Genomic DNA, 23,980 nt, shown 5'->3' on the forward strand with positions numbered 1-23,980 from the left:
AGAGGACGCTGGTGTGGGGAGGCCGATCACTCGATTGGCGGCAGCCCGGCGACAAGGGGCAGAGGAGGGGGGAGAGGAGGGGAGGGGCGTCAGCCCCCACACTATCACTCATTCCCCATTAATTATTCTCATAGTTTACTGTCATCAATTTTTCTTTCACCGTATTCACGCATCACAGATTGGCCCCCATTGTTTCCTCTTGTCTATTTTATTCACCTCATTTCCACTATCAAATTCATACATGTTGTACCATTCCTAATTTTCACTAACATTAAGATATGTCTGTGCTCCTTCAATGGAGAAATAGCAACACGCACGGCACAAACTCTCTCCTTAAGCCCTCTCGTCATGGCTCTCGTAGGCATCGATATTAGCATCTAGATCCTGAATGTATTACCGTATGCAAGCATAAGAATCAGTGTGAATGGTACTCAAGTAGATGTCAGTGTGCATGGTCCTTTGTGTACTTTAGTGTGCATGGTGCTTGTGCACTTTAGTGTACATGGTGCTTGTGTATTTTAGTGTGCATGGTCCTTCATGTACTTTAGTGTGCGTGGTGCGTGTGTACTTTAGTGTGCGTGGTGCTTGTGTACTTTAGTGTGCGTGGTGCTTGTGTACTTTAGTGTGCATGGTCCTTCGTGTACTTTAGTGTGCGTGGTACTTATGTACTTTAGTGTGCATGATGCTTGTGTACTTTAGTGTGCATGGTCCTTCGTGTACTTTAGTGTGTGTGGTGCTTGTGTACTTTAGTGTGCATGTGTAGTAAGTTCGAGGAGACGAGGTCGGAGTTGAGGCACACTCTGTTTATTAACTCAGTGACAGGCACAATAGTTGAAGGGGTAACGGCCCCTTCACCCGTACTATGGGAAACCCACCCTAGTACTATGCCCTCTGTCCTGTTCCCCAGTCCTCCTCTACTGGGCTACGGGAGGCTGACTGATCTGGCCCTGGCAAGCACAGATCTCGGCACCAGCTAAGCCGGCCTTGCCTGACAAGGGCAGAGGTCCGGGAGCTCTTGGGCCGCGCCACTGGCTTACCCAGCTCGGCCCTGACAAGGGCAGCGAGACAGGGGAGTCCCAGGGCCTAATCTCCGAGTCTTCGATCTTCACTGGTCAGCTTCGTGTCATACTGCCTCGAGCTCTCTGGCTCCCCGCCTTTTATAGGGATCCCCTCACAGGGCTGGGGGCGTGGGGGATCACGGATGCGGACGTCGGTGCGACCACCCGTGTGTGTGAGTGCACACACCCCTGTGTTTCTCGTCCGCCGTTTCTCCCGTAATAACCCCTACATCACCCCCCCCCTGTACAGCTCGCAGCCGTCCCGGCTGCAACAATTCCTCAACCCCCAAGAATAAGGATTAACCCCCATCAACACGCGTGTGCCTCGTAACCGTAACAATAACAAGAACAAGTGTAACAACAACAACAACAACCGACGGTCCCCTATACGTACCCACTTCCCCAAAATGCAACATATATACCGAACGTGGTTCCCCATCCCCATGTACACAACAGGAAAAAAAAAACCCAGGTGGGTGAGCCCACCAGCAGCGGAACGCGCGCGGAAAGCACTTTACAATAACCGGCGCGTCTTGGCGCGTGTCCGTGCAGCGGGCCCGTCACAAGGGCCCGACCTGGTAGGGTCGGCGGCAGGTGGTGAATGTACAGGTGCGCGGCGCACCGGCATCCTGGACGAGCCAGCGTCGACCTCCTTTGAGGAGGCTGGTGGCAGAGAGGGCATCAGTCCTCGGACCCCTGAAGACGGAACAGTTAGCAACGGATCAGAGGCAGACGGCGACCCCGCCCTCCCGGAGTCAGTGGACCCCCTACATGTTCGGCCATAGTCATGAGAGGAAGCATGTGGAGCAAAGAACGGCTTCAACCGTGAAGGGTGGACAAACCACCGACGTTTCCCCCATTTAATGCGAATACATTGCGGCCGCATAACCTGCACAATTTCCACGGGGCCCCTCCACGGCCTCAACAACTTCGACGAGGTGGCCAATGGCACCTGGGGGCAGTGCAGCCACGCTCTGTCACCCGGGTGCCATTCGTGTGTGTGTGACCGGCGCGATCGCAACTTTTCGTTTTGCTTCTGGCGCGAGGCAGAGTTTTGCATGGCCGCCTCCCGTGCCTCAGCCAACCGGAGGACGTTAAACTTAACATGGTCCGCCAACTTAGATTTAGCGTGCGGCGCGGTACATGTCAGCTGAGTCGCGACAGGCGGGTCAACTTCGCGGCCATACATTAAAAAAAACGGCGAGAATCCAGTCGCCGCGTGAGGAGCCATTCTGTATGCTGCTAGGACTCCAGGGATCTGAAGGTCCCAGTCGGTTTGGGACTCAGATACCTGGTGGGATAGCATGGACGTAAGAGTCCTATGCAGGCGTTCTACCATCCCATCCGTTTGTGGGTGGTAAGGCGAAGTACGAATTTTCTTCGTACCCAGAAGCTCACACACCTCGTGTAAAAGGGCACTAGTGAAATTCTTTCCCTGATCGGTTAACAACCGTTCCGGAGCGCCCTTGTCAAGGACATATCCGTGAACAAAAGCCTCCGCAACGGCCGCTGCTGACTGGTTGGCGAGGGGCCAAGCCATAGGCCATCGCATGAAATACTCGACGCCAACCAGCAGGTACTTATTACCCCTCGGCGTGGAGGGAAACGGCCCCAAAATATCGAGGGCAACAAGCTCATTAACCCGGGTGACCGAAATAGACTGGAGCGGTGGGCAGGCTCCCCTCGCCGGCGGTTTGCATTGAGCACACTGGGTACAAGATTGCAAGAGATCGTCCACATCCCTTGCCATGCCCGGCCAAAAGAAATTAAGCTGGAGCATGGCAAGGGTTTTGAGGGTGCCCAGGTGCAGGAGCCGCTCGTGAGCGGCCCATACAGCCCTACCCCTCAACGCGGAAGGCACCACCAGCCTGTGGCGGCGGATCGTACCGTCCCAATGCATGAGAAGGCCCTGGCACAACCCCCATGAGTCAACGCCCGACTTTCCCTGAGCGGATCCTTCCGCGCGACGCCGTAGCGCCAGGAGGGAAGCATCCTCCATTTGGAGGCGCCCCCACTCCGCACATGACAAGCCCAACAGGGAATCCTTCCCTCCCACCGCAATAGGGTCAACGTCCAAAGGGGACTCAACGGCGGCCGCTAGGACCGGATTGTGGCCGTCGTTTGCCGATTTGCAACACCCCAAGCCCAAGAAACAGGTGCAATCAGAAGCGACCGGCAGGCGTGACAGGGCATCGGCATTTGTGTGGCGAATCCCCTTACGGTAAGTTGTTTCGAAATCGAAATCCTGAATGATCTCCAGCCATCGGGACAACTGCCCCGATGGCTGGTGAATACGCAGGGCATACTGCAACGCCGCATGATCTGTACGGACGGTGAAATGCCGGCCTTACAGATATGGCCGGTACTGTTGGATAAAGAAAACAATAGCCAACAGTTCGCGGCGGGTGACGCAGTATTGCTGCTCGGCCGGAGACAATACTCTACTACCATAAGCCACAACGCGCTCCACACCACCCACAATTTGTGACAGCACGCCTCCAATCCCGGTATTGCTCGCGTCTGTGTCGAGCACGAAGGGCATAGAAAAATCGGGGTAGCTTAACGGCGGGGCCCCCACCAGGGCATCCCGAAGAGAGTTGAAAGCGGCCTCCTCCTCCGGCCCCCAATGAAATTTGACCCCTTTGGACGTTAAGGCATGTAATGGCTTAGCGATGGAAGTGAACTCCGCGACAAACCGGCGGTAATATGAAGCAAATCCGATGAAGCTTCTAACCTCCCCCACCGAGGTGGGAGTTGGCCAGGAACTGACACAACGCGTTTTGGCGGGATCGGTTGAGATGCCTGACCGGCCGACGATGTGACCCAAATATTTTACAGATTAGCGCAGCAAATGGCACTTTTGTGGCTTGAATTTCAAATTAGCTGCGCGCATTTTGAGAAAGACGGCCCGAAGCCTATCAAGATGTTCCTCGAACGTCTTACTGAATACGATAACGTCGTCTAGGTAAATCAAACACACCTCCCATTGCAAGCCAGCGAGAACCAATTCCATCAGGCGCTGGAACGTCGCGGGAGCGGAGTGGAGCCCCATGGGTAACCGATTGAATTGGAAGAGGCCGTGCGGCGTTCTGAAAGCTGTTTTGGGCTTAGACTCGTCGTCCAAGGGAAGTTGCCAAAATCCTGAGAGTAAATCCAAAGTGGAGAAGAATCGCGATCCCGCGAGGGCATCCAGCGATTCATCCATTCGAGGAAGCGGGTAAGCATCGGCCACCGAGATCTTGTTTAACCGCCGGAAATCAACGCAGAAACTTAGAGACCCATCGTGCTTTTTAACCAACACTATGGGTGCACCCCAAGGGCTGGTCGAGGGAGAAATGATGTCAGAAGTCAACATGTCATCTACAGCCGATTTGACATGATCCTTTTCGGCGGGACTTAACCGAAAAGGATTTTGTCGGATAGGAGCGTTGTCACCGGTGTCAATATGGTGGTGCAGCAAATTGGTACATCCGATATCGTATTTATGTTTACTAAAGACGTCGGAAAATTCCCGCAAAAGGGTGCGCAATTTAGCACGTTGTGAGTCGGACAGGTCAGGTGACTCAGCACACAGCGCCTCGAGCCAACCCTCGTCAATGTCTGAGGGCAGCCGCGACTGAGAATCGGTGGCCACCTGGCCAATGATCGGCATCTCCGCAGGTACCGGGACTGCATGTGCGAACACGGTTCCCTGCGAAACCACCGCCGTCCGTGTTCCGACATTTAGGACCGCGATAAACGGGTCCGCATCCCCTTTAACAATAGTCTGGGCCGTCACCAAATCTGGGCCATTCACCCCGGCCCTAGACGGGCCCAGCATAATGCCCTGGTCTGAGACCCCTTTAGCGAATGGTCGACGCAACCGCAGGGGCACCAGCATCTGTGCCCCCGGGGGTACGCGCACCGTTTGAGCCACGAGCGCCTGTACCGTTGCACAGGCAGTATGCAAGGCAGGGGTGGAAGGCAGGAACGTTATACGTCGGCCCGATGGAAGCTCGATGCATTGCTGGTCAATCATAATTTTGATGGGCAATTTGGCCAAAAAGTCTGTCCCCAACAGGCACGGAATTGCCAGCGAGGAGGAGACGAATACCGGGCCAGATAGTTTAATGTCCCCGATAGAAATTTGCGCTCGAATTTGGCCAATAATACCTAACGAGCCCCCGTTCGCAGCGTAAAACGGTATGTCGACAGGGAGCAATGGGCGACTCTGAACGGGGAGGATATTATAAATCAAATCCGAAATGATAGTCGCCGAAGCTCCCGTATCGACCAGCAGCCGTACCTCCACCCCGTCAATATGCCCCGTGACAACGGACGACCCCGCCGACGCAGCTACAACCCGGTGAGCCAACTCGGACCAAGCCGCGACTCGACGCACCAGCACCCAAACCCCGAGACTCGTGTGTCGGACCATGTGAGAGGGAAGTGGGTGTGCGTGCAGGCCGAACGTGTGGGGTGCCATGACTTGCCCGAGGATGTTGCGAAGGCTTGTGAAGAGGACCGTCCGCAGCCCCAGGTCTCGCTCCACGCTGTCGAGGAGCCCGGCATCCCGACGCCACGTGGCCCCGGAGGCCACAATTGTAGCACGTGACGAGCGCTCCCGAGGACTTGGGCTGCTCTCGGTGGCTCGGTACGTCCCGAGCCGGTCGCTCGGCAGATCGCCATCCCGCAGAACGGTCCGTGGCGAAGGCTCCCTCAGAGTCGGAAGTGGTCGCCGCCACGGTGTGTCTTGCAGCTGCTTTGTTAGCCTTCCTCCGCTGAGAAATGAGATTGGCATGAATGTGCCTTGCAGCCCGCAATGACGACATGTCCGCATCATCCTGTGCTAGGATGACGAAGTCCAAGTCGTCGGCCAGCAGCAAAATTTTCTCGGCCACCATCGCATCGATCCCTTCTTCGTCCATATGCGGGAAGGCCTCCTTCGCCAATGACAGCAGGGCCGTGCGAAAAGCAAGTGGTGATTCCTTGTCGCCCTTCTGTCGCTCGTAGAAGAGCTGGCGACAATCAGAAGGCGGCCCCATACACCGTGGCCAGCAGCTGCAGCGCTGACTGAAGCGTGGAGCGTGCTGACCTGGGTGCAGCAGTGAGGGTGCCCAGGGCGTCGCCATCCAGCATCGCCGGGAGAGCACACAGCGCCTCGTTGTCTGTCCACGCAGCCATTTCTTGGTGGGCGAGGAACCGGCGCTGGAACCCACCCCAATCGCCGCCGCTTGCTACGAACACCTGCAGGGCGGGCAGGCGTTGTTGAAATGTCGGCTCCGTCCCCGATCCTCTCGCAGCACTAGTACCGTCCCCATGGACAGTATGAGCAATGGCGGCCCCTACTGGAGGTCGCGCCGTCCGTGACGCGCTGGTTCCAGCTTGGTCGGTGCTGGCGTCCGCTGGTGGTGACGTGGCAACCCCTGATAGGCAGCCACTGCGACCCGCCGATGACGTGGCGCCCGCTGGTTGGGCCCCGCCACCCGCGTGACGAGCTGGGGCCCCTCCCTCGGCCCCTACTGTCCCCGTGGCGGGAATTTCAAGCCTTACGCCCATCGCAGAGGCGGGAGTTTCTGGCGGGCGTTGTCCATCTTCCCGCCGCGTCGCTCCTCCCGGCCCCAGGCGAGTTATCCGCTCCAGCATGGCGGCCGCTGCATACAGGAGCTCCGCCAGTTGCGAGTGGGCCAACGCCAACTCGTCAGCCGACGACCCCGCAGGTGTTGGAGCCGGCAGCGGTTGTGCAGGTACGCCGGCGGCGACGTCTTGCACCGCCTCTCCCTCGTCTTCATCCTCTCCTGGGTCTTGGGCACGAGTCGTCCGTCTCGTATCCATGCTTGGACCACTTCTGACGCCAGATGTAGTAAGTTCGAGGAGACGAGGTCGGAGTTGAGGCACACTCTGTTTATTAACTCAGTGACAGGCACAATAGTTGAAGGGGTAACGGCCCCTTCACCCGTACTATGGGAAACCCACCCTAGTACTATGCCCTCTGTCCTGTTCCCCAGTCCTCCTCTACTGGGCTACGGGAGGCTGACTGATCTGGCCCTGGCAAGCACAGATCTCGGCACCAGCTAAGCCGGCTTTGCCTGACAAGGGCAGAGGTCCGGGAGCTCTTGGGCCGCGCCGCTGGCTTACCCAGCTCGGCCCTGACAAGGGCAGCGAGACAGGGGAGTCCCAGGGCCTAATCTCCGAGTCTTCAATCTTCACTGGTCAACTTCGTGTCGTACTGCCTCGAGCTCTCTGGCTCCCCGCCTTTTATAGGGATCCCCTCAGAGGGCTGGGGGCGTGGGGGATCACGGATGCGGACGTCGGTGCGACCACCCGTGTGTGTGAGTGCACACACCCCTGTGTTTCTCGTCCGCCGTTTCTCCCGTAATAACCCCTACACATGGTGCTTGTGTACTTTAGTGTGCATGGTGCTTGTGTACTTTAGTGTGCATGGTCCTTGGTGTACTTTAGTGTGCGTGGTACTTGTGTACTTTAGTGTGCATGGTGCTTGTGCACTTTAGGGTACATGGTGCTTGTGTATTTTAGTGTGCATGGTCCTTCATGTACTTTAGTGTGCGTGGTACGTGTGTACTTTAGTGTGCGTGGTGCTTGTGTACTTTAGTGTGCATGGTCCTTCGTGTACTTTAGTGTGCGTGGTGCTTGTGTATTTTAGTGTGCATGGTGCTTGTGCACTTTAGTGTACATGGTGCTTGTGTATTTTAGTGTGCATGGTCCATCATGTACTTTAGTGTGCGTGGTACTTGTGTACTTTAGTGTGCGTGGTGCTTGTGTACTTTAGTGTGCATGGTCCTTCGTGTACTTTAGTGTGCATGGTGCTTGTGTACTTTAGTGTGCGTGGTGCTTGTGTACTTTAGTGTGCATGGTGCTTGTGTACTTTAGTGTGCATGGTACTTCGTGTAGTTTAGTGTGCATGGTACTTGTGTACTTCAGTGTGAATGGTGCTTGTGTACTTTAGTGTGCATGGTGCTTGTGCACTTTAGTGTGCGTGGTGCTTCGTGTACTTTAGTGTGCGTGGTACTTGTGTACTTTAGTGTGCATGGTCCTTCGTGTACTTTAGTGTGCGTGGTGCTTGTGTATTTTAGTGTGCATGGTGCTTGTGCACTTTAGTGTACATGGTGCTTGTGTATTTTAGTGTGCATGGTCCTTCGTGTACTTTAGTGTGCATGGTGCTTGTGTACTTTAGTGTGCGTGGTGCTTGTGTACTTTAGTGTGCATGGTGCTTGTGTACTTTAGTGTGCATGGTACTTCATGTAGTTTAGTGTGCGTGGTACTTGTGTACTTCAGTGTGAATGGTGCTTGTGTACTTTAGTGTGCATGGTGCTTGTGTACTTTAGTGTGCATGGTCCTTCGTGTACTTTAGTGTGCATGGTGCTTGTGTACTTCAGTGTGCATGGTGCTTGTGTACTTTAGTGTGCATGGTCCTTCATGTATTTTAGTGTGCATGGTCCTTCATGTATTTTAGTGTGCATGGTCCTTCGTGTACTATAGTGTGCGTGGTACTTGTGTACTTTAGTGTGCGTGATACTTGTGTACTTTAGTGTGCGTGGTGCTTGTGTACTTTAGTGTGCGTGGTGCTTGTGTACTTTAGTGTGCATGGTCCTTCGTGTACTTTAGTGTGCGTGGTACTTGTGTACTTTAGTGTGCATGATGCTTGTGTACTTTAGTGTGCATGGTCCTTCGTGTACTTTAGTGTGCGTGGTGCTTGTGTACTTTAGTGTGCATGGTGCTTGTGTACTTTAGTGTGCATGGTGCTTGTGTACTTTAGTGTGCGTGGTACTTGTGTACTTTAGTGTGCATGATGCTTGTGTACTTTAGTGTGCATGGTCCTTCGTGTACTTTAGTGTGCGTGGTACTTGTGTACTTCAGTGTGCATGGTGCTTGTGTACTTTAGTGTGCATGGTCCTTCATGTATTTTAGTGTGCATGGTCCTTCATGTACTTTAGTGTGCGTGGTACTTGTGTACTTTAGTGTGCGTGGTACTTGTGTACTTTAGTGTGCATGGTGTTTGTGTACTTTAGTGTGCGTGGTACTTGTGTACTTCAGTGTGCATGGTGCTTGTGTACTTTAGTGTGCATGGTGCTTGTGTACTTTAGTGTGCGTGGTACTTGTGTACTTTAGTGTGCATGATGCTTGTGTACTTTAGTGTGCATGGTCCTTCGTGTACTTTAGTGTGCGTGGTACTTGTGTACTTCAGTGTGCATGGTGCTTGTGTACTTTAGTGTGCATGGTCCTTCATGTATTTTAGTGTGCATGGTCCTTCATGTACTTTAGTGTGCGTGGTACTTGTGTACTTTAGTGTGCGTGGTACTTGTGTACTTTAGTGTGCATGGTGTTTGTGTACTTTAGTGTGCGTGGTACTTGTGTACTTCAGTGTGCATGGTGCTTGTGTACTTTAGTGTGCATGGTGCTTCTGCACTTTAGTGTGCATGGTGCTTGTGTACTTTAGTGTGCATGGTCCTTCGTGTACTTTAGTGTGCGTGGTACTTGTGTACTTTAGTGTGCGTGGTGCTTGTGCACTTTAGTGTGCATGGTGCTTGTGTACTTTAGTGTGCATGGTCCTTCATGCATTTTAGTGTGCATGGTCCTTCGTGTACTTTAGTGTGCATGGTGCTTGTGTACTTTAGTGTGCGTGGTGCTTGTGTACTTTAGTGTGCGTGGTGCTTGTGCACTTTAGTGTGCATGGTCCTTCGTGTACTTTAGTGTGCATGGTGCTTGTGTACTTTAGTGTGCGTGGTGCTTGTGTACTTTAGTGTGCGTGGTGCTTGTGCACTTTAGTGTGCATGGTGCTTGTGTACTTTAGTGTGCGTGGTGCTTGTGTACTTTAGTGTGCATGGTGCTTGTGTACTTTAGTGTGCGTGGTGCTTGTGCACTTTAGTGTGCATGGTGCTTGTGTACTTTAGTGTGCATGGTCCTTCGTGTATTTTAGTGTGCATGGTCCTTCGTGTACTTTAGTGTGTGTGGTACTTGTGTACTTTAGTGTGCGTGGTACTTGTGTACTTTAGTGTGCATGGTGCTTGTGTACTTTAGTGTGGATGGTCCTTCGTGTACTTTAGTGTGCGTGGTATTTGTGTACTTTAGTGTGCATGGTGCTTGTGTACTTTAGTGTGCATGGTCCTTCGTGTACTTTAGTGTGCATGGTGCTTGTGTACTTTAGTGTGTGTGGTACTTGTGTACTTCAGTGTGCGTGGTGCTTGTGTAGTAGAGTTAACTACTCGATGTTCACAAACTGGGAGAGCAAATCGTTAACAAGGTTTTCCCGCTCAAACTAACGGTCAGGGTCTCACAAGCTGTGAGAGCTGACCGTAAACAAGGTTTTCCCGCGCGACCAAACGGTCAGGGTCAGATAGGGTGAATTGGGATCGAAAAGCAGATTGGGAACGACCAATCACAGGGTTCCACAAGGTGGCCGGGGATTGGACAACCCGGCCACGAACAAGTATAAAGCCAGAGCGCTCCGAGCTCTCGGAGGGTTCGACTACACGAAGACCCAAGATGGCGGAAGAAGCCTAGGACCCTGGACCAAGCCCTCCAGCCCTTATAAGGGCTAGGGTTCAGAGTGACCAGTGGTCGGGGAGACATCTCCCTAGGTCCAGTCAGAGGACATTGAAAGAGCGGGATATTAAGTAGCCTGTAGGGTGCGGAGGCTTGTACGTTCTGAGTGTAACGGGTGAGGGGACCGTATACCCCTCAGTGCATAGGGACTGTGTTCATAAGACGAATAAAAGTGTGTGCTACAAAAGACGTTGAAGAGTCCGTCTGTACAACACTACACTTGTGTACTTTAGTGTGCATGGTCCTTCATGTATTTTAGTGTGCATGGTCCTTCGTGTACTTTAGTGTGCGTGGTACTTGTGTACTTTAGTGTGCGTGGTACATGTGTACTTTAGTGTGCATGGTGCTTGTGTACTTTAGTGTGCATGGTGCTTGTGTACTTTAGTGTGCGTGGTACTTGTGTACTTTAGTGTGCATGGTGCTTGTGTACTTTAGTGTGCATGGTGCTTGTGTACTTTAGTGTGCGTGGTGCTTGTGTACTTTAGTGTGCATGATCCTTCGTGTACTTTAGTGTGCGTGGTGCTTGTGTACTTTAGTGTGCATGGTCCTTCGTGTACTTTAGTGTGCATGGTGCTTGTGTACTTTAGTGTGCATGGTGCTTGTGTACTTTAGTGTGCATGGTGCTTGTGTACTTTAGTGTCCATGGTGCTTGTGTACTTTAGTGTGCGTGATACTTGTGTACTTTAGTGTGCATGGTGCTTGTGTACTTTAGTGTGCATGGTGCTTGTGTACTTTAGTGTGCATGGTGCTTGTGTACTTTAGTGTGCGTGGTACTTGTGTACTTTAGTGTGCATGGTGCTTGTGTACTTTAGTGTGCGTGGTGCTTGTGTACTTTAGTGTGCATGGTGCTTGTGCACTTTAGTGTGCATGATACTTGTGTACTTTAGTGTGCATGGTGCTTGTGTACTTTAGTGTGCATGGTTCTTCGTGTACTTTAGTGTGCGTGGTACTTGTGTACTTCAGTGTGCATGGTGCTTGTGTACTTTCATGTGCATGGTGCTTGTGTACTTTAGTGTGCGTGGTACTTGTGTACTTTAGTGTGCATGGTCCTTCGTGTACTTTAGTGTGCGTGGTACTTGTGTACTTTAGTGTGCATGGTGCTTGTGTACTTTAGTGTGCGTGGTGCTTGTGTACTTTAGTGTGCATGGTCCTTCGTGTACTTTAGCGTGCATGGTGCTTGTGTACTTTAGTGTGCGTGGTACTTGTGTACTTTAGTGTGCATGGTGCTTGTGTACTTTAGTGTGCGTGGTGCTTGTGCACTTTAGTGTGCGTGGTGCTTGTGTACTTTAGTGTGTGTGGTGCTTGTGTACTTTAGTGTGCGTGGTGCTTGTCTACTTTAGTGTGCGTGGTGCTTGTGCACTTTAGTGTGCATGGTGCTTGTGTACTTTAGTGTGCATGGTCCTTCATGCATTTTAGTGTGCATGGTCCTTCGTGTACTTTAGTGTGCATGGTGCTTGTGTACTTTAGTGTGCGTGGTGCTTGTGTACTTTAGTGTGCGTGGTGCTTGTGCACTTTAGTGTGCATGGTGCTTGTGTACTTTAGTGTGCGTGGTGCTTGTGTACTTTAGTGTGCATGGTGCTTGTGTACTTTAGTGTGCGTGGTGCTTGTGCACTTTAGTGTGCATGGTGCTTGTGTACTTTAGTGTGCATGGTCCTTCATGTATTTTAGTGTGCATGGTCCTTCGTGTACTTTAGTGTGTGTGGTACTTGTGTACTTTAGTGTGTGTGGTACTTGTGTACTTTAGTGTGCGTGGTACTTGTGTACTTTAGTGTGCAAGGTGCTTGTGTACTTTAGTGTGCATGGTCCTTCGTGTACTTTAGTGTGCGTGGTACTTGTGTACTTTAGTGTGCATGGTGCTTGTGTACTTTAGTGTGCATGGTGCTTGTGTACTTTAGTGTGCATGGTCCTTCGTGTACTTTAGTGTGCATGGTGCTTGTGTACTTTAGTGTGTGTGGTACTTGTGTACTTCAGTGTGCGTGGTACTTGTGTACTTTAGTGTGCATGGTGCTTGTGTACTTTAGTGTGCGTGGTGCTTGTGTACTTTAGTGTGCATGGTCCTTCGTGTACTTTAGTGTGCATGGTGCTTGTGTACTTTAGTGTGCGTGGTACTTGTGTACTTTAGTGTCCATGGTGCTTGTGTACTTTAGTGTGCGTGATACTTGTGTACTTTAGTGTGCATGGTGCTTGTGTACTTTAGTGTGAATGGTGCTTGTGTACTTTAGTGTGCGTGGTGCTTGTGTACTTTAGTGTGCATGGTCCTTCGTGTACTTTAGTGTGCGTGGTGCTTGTGTACTTTAGTGTGCATGGTCCTTCGTGTACTTTAGTGTGCATGGTGCTTGTGTACTTTAGTGTGCATGGTGCTTGTGTACTTTAGTGTGCATGGTGCTTGTGTACTTTAGTGTGCGTGGTACTTGTGTACTTTAGTGTGCATGGTGCTTGTGTACTTTAGTGTGCGTGGTGCTTGTGTACTTTAGTGTGCATGGTGCTTGTGCACTTTAGTGTGCATGATACTTGTGTACTTTAGTGTGCATGGTGCTTGTGTACTTTAGTGTGCATGGTTCTTCGTGTACTTTAGTGTGCATGGTACTTGTGTACTTCAGTGTGCATGGTGCTTGTGTACTTTCATGTGCATGGTGCTTGTGCATTTTAGTGTGCATGGTGCTTGTGTACTTTAGTGTGCGTGGTACTTGTGTACTTTAGTGTGCATGGTCCTTCGTGTACTTTAGTGTGCGTGGTACTTGTGTACTTTAGTGTGCATGGTGCTTGTGTACTTTAGTGTGCGTGGTGCTTGTGTACTTTAGTGTGCATGGTCCTTCGTGTACTTTAGTGTGCGTGGTGCTTGTGTACTTTAGTGTGCATGGTCCTTCGTGTACTTTAGTGTGCATGGTGCTTGTGTACTTTAGTGTGCATGGTGCTTGTGTACTTTAGTGTGCATGGTGCTTGTGTACTTTAGTGTGCGTGGTGCTTGTGTACTTTAGTGTGCATGGTGCTTGTGCACTTTAGTGTGCATGATACTTGTGTACTTTAGTGTGCATGGTGCTTGTGTACTTTAGTGTGCATGGTTCTTCGTGTACTTTAGTGTGCGTGGTACTTGTGTACTTCAGTGTGCATGGTGCTTGTGTACTTTCATGTGCATGGTGCTTGTGCATTTTAGTGTGCATGGTGCTTGTGTACTTTAGTGTGCGTGGTACTTGTGTACTTTAGTGTGCATGGTCCTTCGTGTACTTTAGTGTGCGTGGTACTTGTGTACTTTAGTGTGCATGGTGCTTGTGTACTTTAGTGTGCGTGGTGCTTGTGTACTTTAGTGTGCATGGTCCTTCGTGTACTTTAGTGTGCATGGTGCTGGTGTACTTTAGTGTGCGTGGTACTTGTGTACTTTAGTGTGCATGGTGCTTGTGTACTTTAGTGTGCGTGGTGCTTGTGTACTTTAGTGTGTGTGGTGCTTGTGCACTTTAGTGTGCATGGTGCTTGTGTACTTTAGTGTGCGTGGTGCTTGTGTACTTTAGTGTGCGTGGTGCTTGTGTACTTTAGTGTGCGTGGTGCTTGTGCACTTTAGTGTGCATGGTGCTTGTGTACTTTAGTGTGCATGGTCCTTCATGCATTTTAGTGTGCATGGTCCTTCGTGTACTTTAGTGTGCATGGTGCTTGTGTACTTTAGTGTGCGTGGTGCTTGTGTACTTTAGTGTGCGTGGTGCTTGTGCACTTTAGTGTGCATGGTGCTTGTGTACTTTAGTGTGCGTGGTGCTTGTGTACTTTAGTGTGCATGGTGCTTGTGTACTATAGTGTGCGTGGTGCTTGTGCACTTTAGTGTGCATGGTGCTTGTGTACTTTAGTGTGCATGGTCCTTCATGTATTTTAGTGTGCATGGTCCTTTGTGTACTTTAGTGTGTGTGGTACTTGTGTACTTTAGTGTGCGTGGTACTTGTGTACTTTAGTGTGCATGGTGCTTGTGTACTTTAGTGTGCATGGTCCTTCGTGTACTTTAGTGTGCGTGGTACTTGTGTACTTTAGTGTGCATGGTGCTTGTGTACTTTAGTGTGCATGGTGCTTGTGTACTTTAGTGTGCATGGTCCTTCGTGTACTTTAGTGTGCATGGTGCTTGTGTACTTTAGTGTGTGTGGTACTTGTGTACTTCAGTGTGCGTGGTGCTTGTGTACTTTAGTGTACATGGTCCTTCATGTATTTTAGTGTGCATGGTCCTTCGTGTACTTTAGTGTGCGTGGTACTTGTGTACTTTAGTGTGCGTGGTACTTGTGTACTTTAGTGTGCATGGTGCTTGTGTACTTTAGTGTGCGTGATACTTGTGTACTTTAGTGTGCATGGTACTTGTGTACTTTAGTGTGCATGGTGCTTGTGTACTTTAGTGTGCATGGTGCTTGTGTACTTTAGTGTGCGTGGTGCTTGTGTACTTTAGTGTGCATGGTCCTTCGTGTACTTTAGTGTGCATGGTGCTTGTGTACTTTAGTGTGCATGGTGCTTGTGTACTTTAGTGTGCATGGTGCTTGTGTACTTTAGTGTGTGTGGTACTTGTGTACTTTAGTGTGCATGGTGCTTGTGTACTTTAGTGTGCGTGGTACTTGTGTACTTTAGTTTGCATGGTCCTTCGTGTACTTTAGTGTGCGTGGTGCTTGTGTACTTTAGTGTGCATGGTCCTTCGTGTACTTTAGTGTGCATGGTACTTGTGTACTTTAGTGTGCATGGTGCTTGTGTACTTTAGTGTGCGTGGTGCTTGTGTACTTTAGTGTGCGTGGTGCTTGTGTACTTTAGTGTGCGTGGTGCTTGTGTACTTTAGTGTGCATGGTGCTTGTGTACTTTAGTGTGCGTGGTGCTTGTGTACTTTAGTGTGCGTGGTGCTTGTGTACTTTAGTGTGCATGGTCCGTGTACTTTTGTGTGCGTGGTACTTGTGTACTTTAGTGTGCGTGGTGCTTGTGTACTTTAGTGTGCGTGGTGCTTGTGTACTTTAGTGTGCGTGGTGCTTGTGTACTTTAGTGTGCGTGGTGCTTGTGTACTTTAGTGTGCATGGTGCTTGTGTACTTTAGTGTGCATGGTGCTTGTGTACTTTAGTGTGCATGGTCCTTCGTGTACTTTAGTGTGCATGGTGCTTGTGTACTTTAGTGTGTGTGGTACTTGTGTACTTCAGTGTGCGTGGTGCTTGTGTACTTTAGTGTGCATGGTCCTTCATGTATTTTAGTGTGCATGGTCCTTCGTGTACTTTAGTGTGCGTGGTACTTGTGTACTTTAGTGTGCGTGGTACTTGTGTACTTTAGTGTGCATGGTGCTTGTGTACTTTAGTGTGTGGTACTTGTGTACTTTAGTGTGCGTGATACTTGTGTACTTTAGTGTGCATGGTACTTGTGTACTTTAGTGTGCATGGTGCTTGTGTACTTTAGTGTGCATGGTGCTTGTGTACTTTAGTGTGCGTGGTGCTTGTGTACTTTAGTGTGCATGGTCCTTCGTGTACTTTAGTGTGCGTGGTGCTTGTGTACTTTAGTGTGCATGGTCCTTCGTGTACTTTAGTGTGCTTGGTGCTTGTGCACTTTAGTGTGCGTGGTGCTTGTGTACTTTAGTGTGCATGGTGCTTGTGCACTTTAGTGTGCGTGGTGCTTGTGCACTTTAGTGTGCGTGGTGCTTGTGTACTTTAGTGTGCATCGTGTTTGTGCACTTTAGTGTGCGTGGTGCTTGTGCACTTTAGTGTGCGTGGTGCTTGTGTACTTTAGTGTGCGTGGTGCTTGTGTACTTTAGTGTGCATGGTGCTTGTGTACTTTAGTGTGCGTGGTGCTTGTGTACTTTAGTGTGCGTGGTGCTTGTGTACTTTAGTGTGCATGGTCCTTCGTGTACTTTAGTGTGCGTGGTACTTGTGTACTTTAGTGTGCATGGTGCTTCTGTACTTTAGTGTGCGTGGTGCTTGTGTACTTTAGTGTGCATGGTCCTTCGTGTACTTTAGTGTGCATGGTGCTTGTGTACTTTAGTGTGCGTGGTACTTGTGTACTTTAGTGTGCATGGTCCTTCGTGTACTTTAGTGTGCGTGGTACTTGTGTACTTTAGTGTGCATGGTGCTTGTGTACTTTAGTGTGCGTGGTGCTTGTGTACTTTAGTTTGCATGGTCCTTCGTGTACTTTAGTGTGCGTGGTGCTTGTGTACTTTAGTGTGCATGGTCCTTCGTGTACTTTAGTGTGCATGGTGCTTGTGTACTTTAGTGTGCATGGTCCTTCGTGTACTTTAGTGTGCGTGGTACTTGTGTACTTCAGTGTGCATGGTGCTTGTGTACTTTAGTGTGTGTGGTGATTGTGTACTTTAGTGTGCATGGTCCTTCGTGTACTTTAGTGTGCATGGTGCTTGTGTACTTTAATGTGCATGGTGCTTGTGTACTTTAGTGTGCGTGGTGCTTGTGTACTTTAGTGTGCGTGGTGCTTGTGTACTTTAGTGTGCGTGGTGCTTGTGTACTTTAGTGTGCGTGGTGCTTGTGTACTTTAGTGTGCGTGGTGCTTGTGTACTTTAGTGTGCATGGTGCTTGTGCACTTTAGTGTGCGTGGTGCTTGTGTACTTTAGTGTGCATGGTGCTTGTGCACTTTAGTGTGCGTGGTGCTTGTGTACTTTAGTGTGTGTGGTGCTTGTGTACTTTAGTGTGCATGGTGCATGTGCACTTTAGTGTGCGTGGTGCTTGTGTACTTTAGTGTGCATGGTGCTTGTGCACTTTAGTGTGCGTGGTACTTGTGTACTTTAGTGTGCATGGTCCTTCGTGTACTTTAGTGTGCGTGGTACTTGTGTACTTTAGTGTGCATGGTGCTTGTGTACTTTAGTGTGCGTGGTGCTTGTGTACTTTAGTGTGCATGGTCCTTCGTGTACTTTAGTGTGCATGGTGCTTGTGTACTTTAGTGTGCATGTTCCTTCGTGTACTTTAGTGTGCGTGGTGCTTGTGTACTTTAGTGTGCGTGGTGCTTGTGTACTTTAGTGTGCGTGGTGCTTGTGTACTTTAGTGTGCGTGGTGCTTGTGTACTTTAGTGTGCATGGTCCTTCGTGTACTTTAGTGTGCATGGTGCTTGTGTACTTTAGTGTGCATGGTCCTTCGTGTACTTTAGTGTGCGTGGTACTTGTGTACTTCAGTGTGCATGGTGCTTGTGTACTTTAGTGTGTGTGGTGCTTGTGTACTTTAGTGTGCATGGTCCTTCGTGTACTTTAGTGTGCATGGTGCTTGTGTACTTTAGTGTGCATGGTGCTTGTGTACTTTAGTGTGCGTGGTGCTTGTGTACTTTAGTGTGCGTGGTGCTTGTGTACTTTAGTGTGCGTGGTGCTTGTGTACTTTAGTGTGCGTGGTGCTTGTGTACTTTAGTGTGCATGGTGCTTGTGCACTTTAGTGTGCATGGTGCTTGTGTACTTTAGTGTGCATGGTGCTTGTGCACTTTAGTGTGCGTGGTGCTTGTGTACTTTAGTGTGCGTGGTGCTTGTGTACTTTAGTGTGCATGGTGCTTGTGCACTTTAGTGTGCGTGGTGCTTGTGCACTTTAGTGTGCGTGGTGCTTGTGTACTTTAGTGTGCATGGTGCTTGTGCACTTTAGTGTGCGTGGTGCTTGTGTACTTTAGTGTGCATGGTCCTTCATGTACTTTAGTGTGCGTGGTACTCGTGTACTTTAGTGTGCGTGGTGCATGTGTACTTTAGTGTGCGTGGTGCTTGTGTACTTTAGTGTGCGTGGTGCTTGTGTACTTTAGTGTGCATGGTGTTTGTGCACTTTAGTGTGCGTGGTGCATGTGTACTTTAGTGTGCGTGGTGCTTGTGTACTTCAGTGTGCATGGTGCTTGTGTACTTTAGTGTGCGTGGTGCTTGTGTACTTCAGTGTGCATGGTGCTTGTGTACTTTAGTGTGCATGGTGCTTGTGTACTTTAGTGTGCGTGGTGCTTGTGTACTTTAGTGTGCGTGGTGCTTGTGTACTTTAGTGTGCATGGTCCTTCGTGTACTTTAGTGTGCGTGGTACTTGTGTACTTTAGTGTGCATGGTGCTTGTGTACTTTAGTGTGCGTGGTACTTGTGTACTTTAGTGTGCGTGATACTTGTGTACTTTAGTGTGCATGGTGCTTGTGTACTTTAGTGTGCATGGTCCTTCGTGTACTTTAGTGTGCGTGGTGCTTGTGTACTTTAGTGTGCGTGGTGCTTGTGTACTTTAGTGTGCATGGTCCTTCGTGTACTTTAGTGTGCATGGTGCTTGTGTACTTTAGTGTGCATGGTCCTTCGTGTACTTTAGTGTGCGTGGTACTTGTGTACTTCAGTGTGCATGGTGCTTGTGCATTTTAGTGTGCATGGTGCTTGTGTACTTTAGTGTGCGTGGTACTTGTGTACTTTAGTGTGCATGGTCCTTCATGTACTTTAGTTTGCGTGGTACTTGTGTACTTTAGTGTGCATGGTGCTTGTGTACTTTAGTGTGCGTGGTGCTTGTGTACTTTAGTGTGCATGGTCCTTCATGTACTTTAGTTTGCGTGGTACTTGTGTACTTTAGTGTGCATGGTGCTTGTGTACTTTAGTGTGCGTGGTGCTTGTGTACTTTAGTTTGCATGGTCCTTCGTGTACTTTAGTGTGCGTGGTGCTTGTGTACTTTAGTGTGCATGGTCCTTCGTGTACTTTAGTGTGCATGGTGCTTGTGTACTTTAGTGTGCATGGTCCTTCGTGTACTTTAGTGTGCGTGGTGCTTGTGTACTTTAGTGTGCGTGGTGCTTGTGTACTTTAGTGTGCGTGGTGCTTGTGTACTTTAGTGTGCGTGGTGCTTGTGTACTTTAGTGTGCATGGTGCTTGCGCACTTTAGTGTGCGTGGTGCTTGTGTATTTTAGTGTGCATGGTGCTTGTGCACTTTAGTGTGCGTGGTGCTTGTGTACTTTAGTGTGCGTGGTGCTTGTGTACTTTAGTGTGCATGGTGCTTGTGCACTTTAGTGTGCGTGGTGCTTGTGCACTTTAGTGTGCGTGGTGCTTGTGTTCTTTAGTGTGCATGGTGCTTGTGCACTTTAGTGTGCGTGGTGCTTGTGTACTTTAGTGTGCGTGGTGCTTGTGTACTTTAGTGTGCGTGGTGCTTGTGCACTTTAGTGTGCGTGGTGCTTGTGTACTTTAGTGTGCGTGGTGCTTGTGTACTTCAGTGTGCATGGTGCTTGTGTACTTTAGTGTGCATGGTCCTTCGTGTACTTTAGTGTGCGTGGTACTTGTGTACTTTAGTGTGCATGGTGCTTGTGTACTTTAGTGTGCGTGGTGCTTGTGTACTTTAGTGTGCGTGGTGCTTGTGTACTTTAGTGTGCGTGGTGCTTGTGTACTTTAGTGTGCATGGTGCTTGTGCACTTTAGTGTGCGTGGTGCTTGTGTACTTTAGTGTGCGTGGTGCTTGTGTACTGCAGTGTGCATGGTGCTTGTGTACTTTAGTGTGCGTGGTGCTTATGTACTTCAGTGTGCATGGTGCTTGTGTACTTTAGTGTGCATGGTGCTTGTGTACTTTAGTGTGCGTGGTGCTTGTGTACTTTAGTGTGCGTGGTGCTTGTGTACTTTAGTGTGCATGGTCCTTCGTGTACTTTAGTGTGCGTGGTACTTGTGTACTTTAGTGTGCATGGTGCTTGTGTACTTTAGTGTGCGTGGTACTTGTGTACTTTAGTGTGCGTGATACTTGTGTACTTTAGTGTGCATGGTGCTTGTGTACTTTAGTGTGCATGGTCCTTCGTGTACTTTAGTGTGCGTGGTGCTTGTGTACTTTAGTCTGCGTGGTGCTTGTGTACTTTAGTGTGCGTGATACTTGTGTACTTTAGTGTGCATGGTGCTTGTGTACTTTAGTGTGCATGGTCCTTCGTGTACTTTAGTGTGCGTGGTGCTTGTGTACTTTAGTGTGCGTGGTGCTTGTGTACTTTAGTGTGCATGGTCCTTCGTGTACTTTAGTGTGCGTGGTGCTTGTGTACTTTAGTGTGCATGGTCCTTCATGTACTTTAGTTTGCGTGGTACTTGTGTACTTTAGTGTGCATGGTGCTTGTGTACTTTAGTGTGCGTGGTGCTTGTGTACTTTAGTTTGCATGGTCCTTCGTGTACTTTAGTGTGCGTGGTGCTTGTGTACTTTAGTGTGCATGGTCCTTCGTGTACTTTAGTGTGCATGGTGCTTGTGTACTTTAGTGTGCATGGTCCTTCGTGTACTTTAGTGTGCGTGGTGCTTGTGTACTTTAGTGTGCGTGGTGCTTGTGTACTTTAGTGTGCGTGGTGCTTGTGTACTTTAGTGTGCGTGGTGCTTGTGTACTTTAGTGTGCATGGTGCTTGCGCACTTTAGTGTGCGTGGTGCTTGTGTATTTTAGTGTGCATGGTGCTTGTGCACTTTAGTGTGCGTGGTGCTTGTGTTCTTTAGTGTGCATGGTGCTTGTGCACTTTAGTGTGCGTGGTGCTTGTGTACTTTAGTGTGCATGGTGCTTGTGTACTTTAGTGTGCGTGGTGCTTGTGCACTTTAGTGTGCGTGGTGCTTGTGTACTTTAGTGTGCGTGGTGCTTGTGTACTTCAGTGTGCATGGTGCTTGTGTATTTTAGTGTGCATGGTCCTTCGTGTACTTTAGTGTGCGTGGTACTTGTGTACTTTAGTGTGCATGGTGCTTGTGTACTTTAGTGTGCGTGGTGCTTGTGTACTTTAGTGTGCGTGGTGCTTGTGTACTTTAGTGTGCGTGGTGCTTGTGTACTTTAGTGTGCGTGGTGCTTGTGCACTTTAGTGTGCGTGGTGCTTGTGTACTTTAGTGTGCGTGGTGCTTTGTGTACTGCAGTGTGCATGGTGCTTGTGTACTTTAGTGTGCGTGGTGCTTATGTACTTCAGTGTGCATGGTGCTTGTGTACTTTAGTGTGCATGGTGCTTGTGTACTTTAGTGTGCATGGTGCTTGTGTACTTTAGTGTGCATGGTCCTTCGTGTACTTTAGTGTGCGTGGTGCTTGTGTACTTTAGTCTGCGTGGTGCTTGTGTACTTTAGTGTGCGTGATACTTGTGTACTTTAGTGTGCATGGTGCTTGTGTACTTTAGTGTGCATGGTCCTTCGTGTACTTTAGTGTGCGTGGTGCTTGTGTACTTTAGTGTGCGTGGTGCTTGTGTACTTTAGTGTGCATGGTCCTTCGTGTACTTTAGTGTGCGTGGTGCTTGTGTACTTTAGTGTGCATGGTCCTTCATGTACTTTAGTTTGCGTGGTACTTGTGTACTTTAGTGTGCATGGTGCTTGTGTACTTTAGTGTGCGTGGTGCTTGTGTACTTTAGTTTGCATGGTCCTTCGTGTACTTTAGTGTGCGTGGTGCTTGTGTACTTTAGTGTGCATGGTCCTTCGTGTACTTTAGTGTGCATGGTGCTTGTGTACTTTAGTGTGCATGGTCCTTCGTGTACTTTAGTGTGCGTGGTGCTTGTGTACTTTAGTGTGCGTGGTGCTTGTGTACTTTAGTGTGCGTGGTGCTTGTGTACTTTAGTGTGCGTGGTGCTTGTGTACTTTAGTGTGCATGGTGCTTGCGCACTTTAGTGTGCGTGGTGCTTGTGTATTTTAGTGTGCATGGTGCTTGTGCACTTTAGTGTGCGTGGTGCTTGTGTACTTTAGTGTGCGTGGTGCTTGTGTACTTTAGTGTGCATGGTGCTTGTGCACTTTAGTGTGCGTGGTGCTTGTGCACTTTAGTGTGCGTGGTGCTTGTGTTCTTTAGTGTGCATGGTGCTTGTGCACTTTAGTGTGCGTGGTGCTTGTGTACTTTAGTGTGCGTGGTGCTTGTGTACTTTAGTGTGCGTGGTGCTTGTGCACTTTAGTGTGCGTGGTGCTTGTGTACTTTAGTGTGCGTGGTGCTTGTGTACTTCAGTGTGCATGGTGCTTGTGTATTTTAGTGTGCATGGTCCTTCGTGTACTTTAGTGTGCGTGGTACTTGTGTACTTTAGTGTGCATGGTGCTTGTGTACTTTAGTGTGCGTGGTGCTTGTGTACTTTAGTGTGCGTGGTGCTTGTGTACTTTAGTGTGCGTGGTGCTTGTGTACTTTAGTGTGCATGGTGCTTGTGCACTTTAGTGTGCGTGGTGCTTGTGTACTTTAGTGTGCGTGGTGCTTTGTGTACTGCAGTGTGCATGGTGCTTGTGTACTTTAGTGTGCGTGGTGCTTATGTACTTCAGTGTGCATGGTGCTTGTGTACTTTAGTGTGCATGGTGCTTGTGTACTTTAGTGTGCGTGGTGCTAGTGTACTTTAGTGTGCGTGGTGCTTGTGTACTTTAGTGTGCATGGTCCTTCGTGTACTTTAGTGTGCGTGGTACTTGTGTACTTTAGTGTGCATGGTGCTTGTGTACTTTAGTGTGCGTGGTACTTGTGTACTTTAGTGTGCGTGATACTTGTGTACTTTAGTGTGCATGGTGCTTGTGTACTTTAGTGTGCATGGTCCTTCGTGTACTTTAGTGTACGTGGTGCTTGTGTACTTTAGTCTGCATGGTGCTTGTGTACTTTAGTGTGCGTGATACTTGTGTACTTTAGTGTGCATGGTGCTTGTGTACTTTAGTGTGCATGGTCCTTCGTGTACTTTAGTGTGCGTGGTGCTTGTGTACTTTAGTGTGCGTGGTGCTTGTGTACTTTAGTGTGCATGGTCCTTCGTGTACTTTAGTGTGCGTGGTGCTTGTGTACTTTAGTGTGCGTGGTGCTTGTGTACTTTAGTGTGCGTGGTGCTTGTGCACTTTAGTGTGCGTGGTGCTTGTGTACTTTAGTGTGCGTGGTGCTTGTGTACTTCAGTGTGCATGGTGCTTGTGTACTTTAGTGTGCATGGTCCTTCGTGTACTTTAGTGTGCGTGGTACTTGTGTACTTTAGTGTGCATGGTGCTTGTGTACTTTAGTGTGCGTGGTGCTTGTGTACTTTAGTGTGCGTGGTGCTTGTGTACTTTAGTGTGCGTGGTGCTTGTGTACTTTAGTGTGCATGGTCCTTCGTGTACTTTAGTGTGCATGGTGCTTGTGTACTTTAGTGTGCGTGGTACTTGTGTACTTTAGTGTGCATGGTCCTTCGTGTACTTTAGTGTACGTGGTACTTGTGTACTTTAGTGTGCATGGTGCTTGTGTACTTTAGTGTGCGTGGTGCTTGTGTACTTTAGTTTGCATGGTCCTTCGTGTACTTTAGTGTGCGTGGTGCTTGTGTACTTTAGTGTGCATGGTCCTTCGTGTACTTTAGTGTGCATGGTGCTTGTGTACTTTAGTGTGCATGGTCCTTCGTGTACTTTAGTGTGCGTGGTGCTTGTGTACTTTAGTGTGCATGGTGCTTGTGCACTTTAGTGTGCGTGGTGCTTGTGTACTTTAGTGTGCGTGGTGCTTGTGCACTTTAGTGTGCGTGGTGCTTGTGTACTTTAGTGTGCATGGTGCTTGTGCACTTTAGTGTGCGTGGTGCTTGTGTACTTTAGTGTGCGTG

The 23,980-nt window shown here is 49.3% G+C and overlaps 1 protein-coding gene across 3 annotated transcripts in view; it reads right to left on the bottom strand.

Annotated features, from left to right (window-relative positions):
* CDPF1 (cysteine rich DPF motif domain containing 1) overlaps positions 1-23,980 on the bottom strand; it is a 70,033-nt gene that overhangs the window by 44,636 nt on the left and 1,417 nt on the right. Inside the window, exon 2 of one of the 3 annotated variants that reach the window (XM_078880714.1) lies at positions 1,681-1,754. The exons of 1 other annotated variant lie outside the window; for it this stretch is intronic. The gene's annotated coding sequence lies outside the window, so the exon portion shown is untranslated. Of the gene's footprint in view, positions 1-1,633; positions 1,656-1,680; positions 1,755-23,980 lie in introns of those variants that run through there. One more of the 3 variants, XM_078880715.1, reaches the window with a different exon arrangement.

This window comes from Lampetra fluviatilis, chromosome 58 (genome assembly GCF_964198595.1).
Source record: "Lampetra fluviatilis chromosome 58, kcLamFluv1.1, whole genome shotgun sequence".
In the NCBI taxonomy this organism is placed as follows: Eukaryota; Metazoa; Chordata; class Hyperoartia; order Petromyzontiformes; family Petromyzontidae; genus Lampetra; species Lampetra fluviatilis.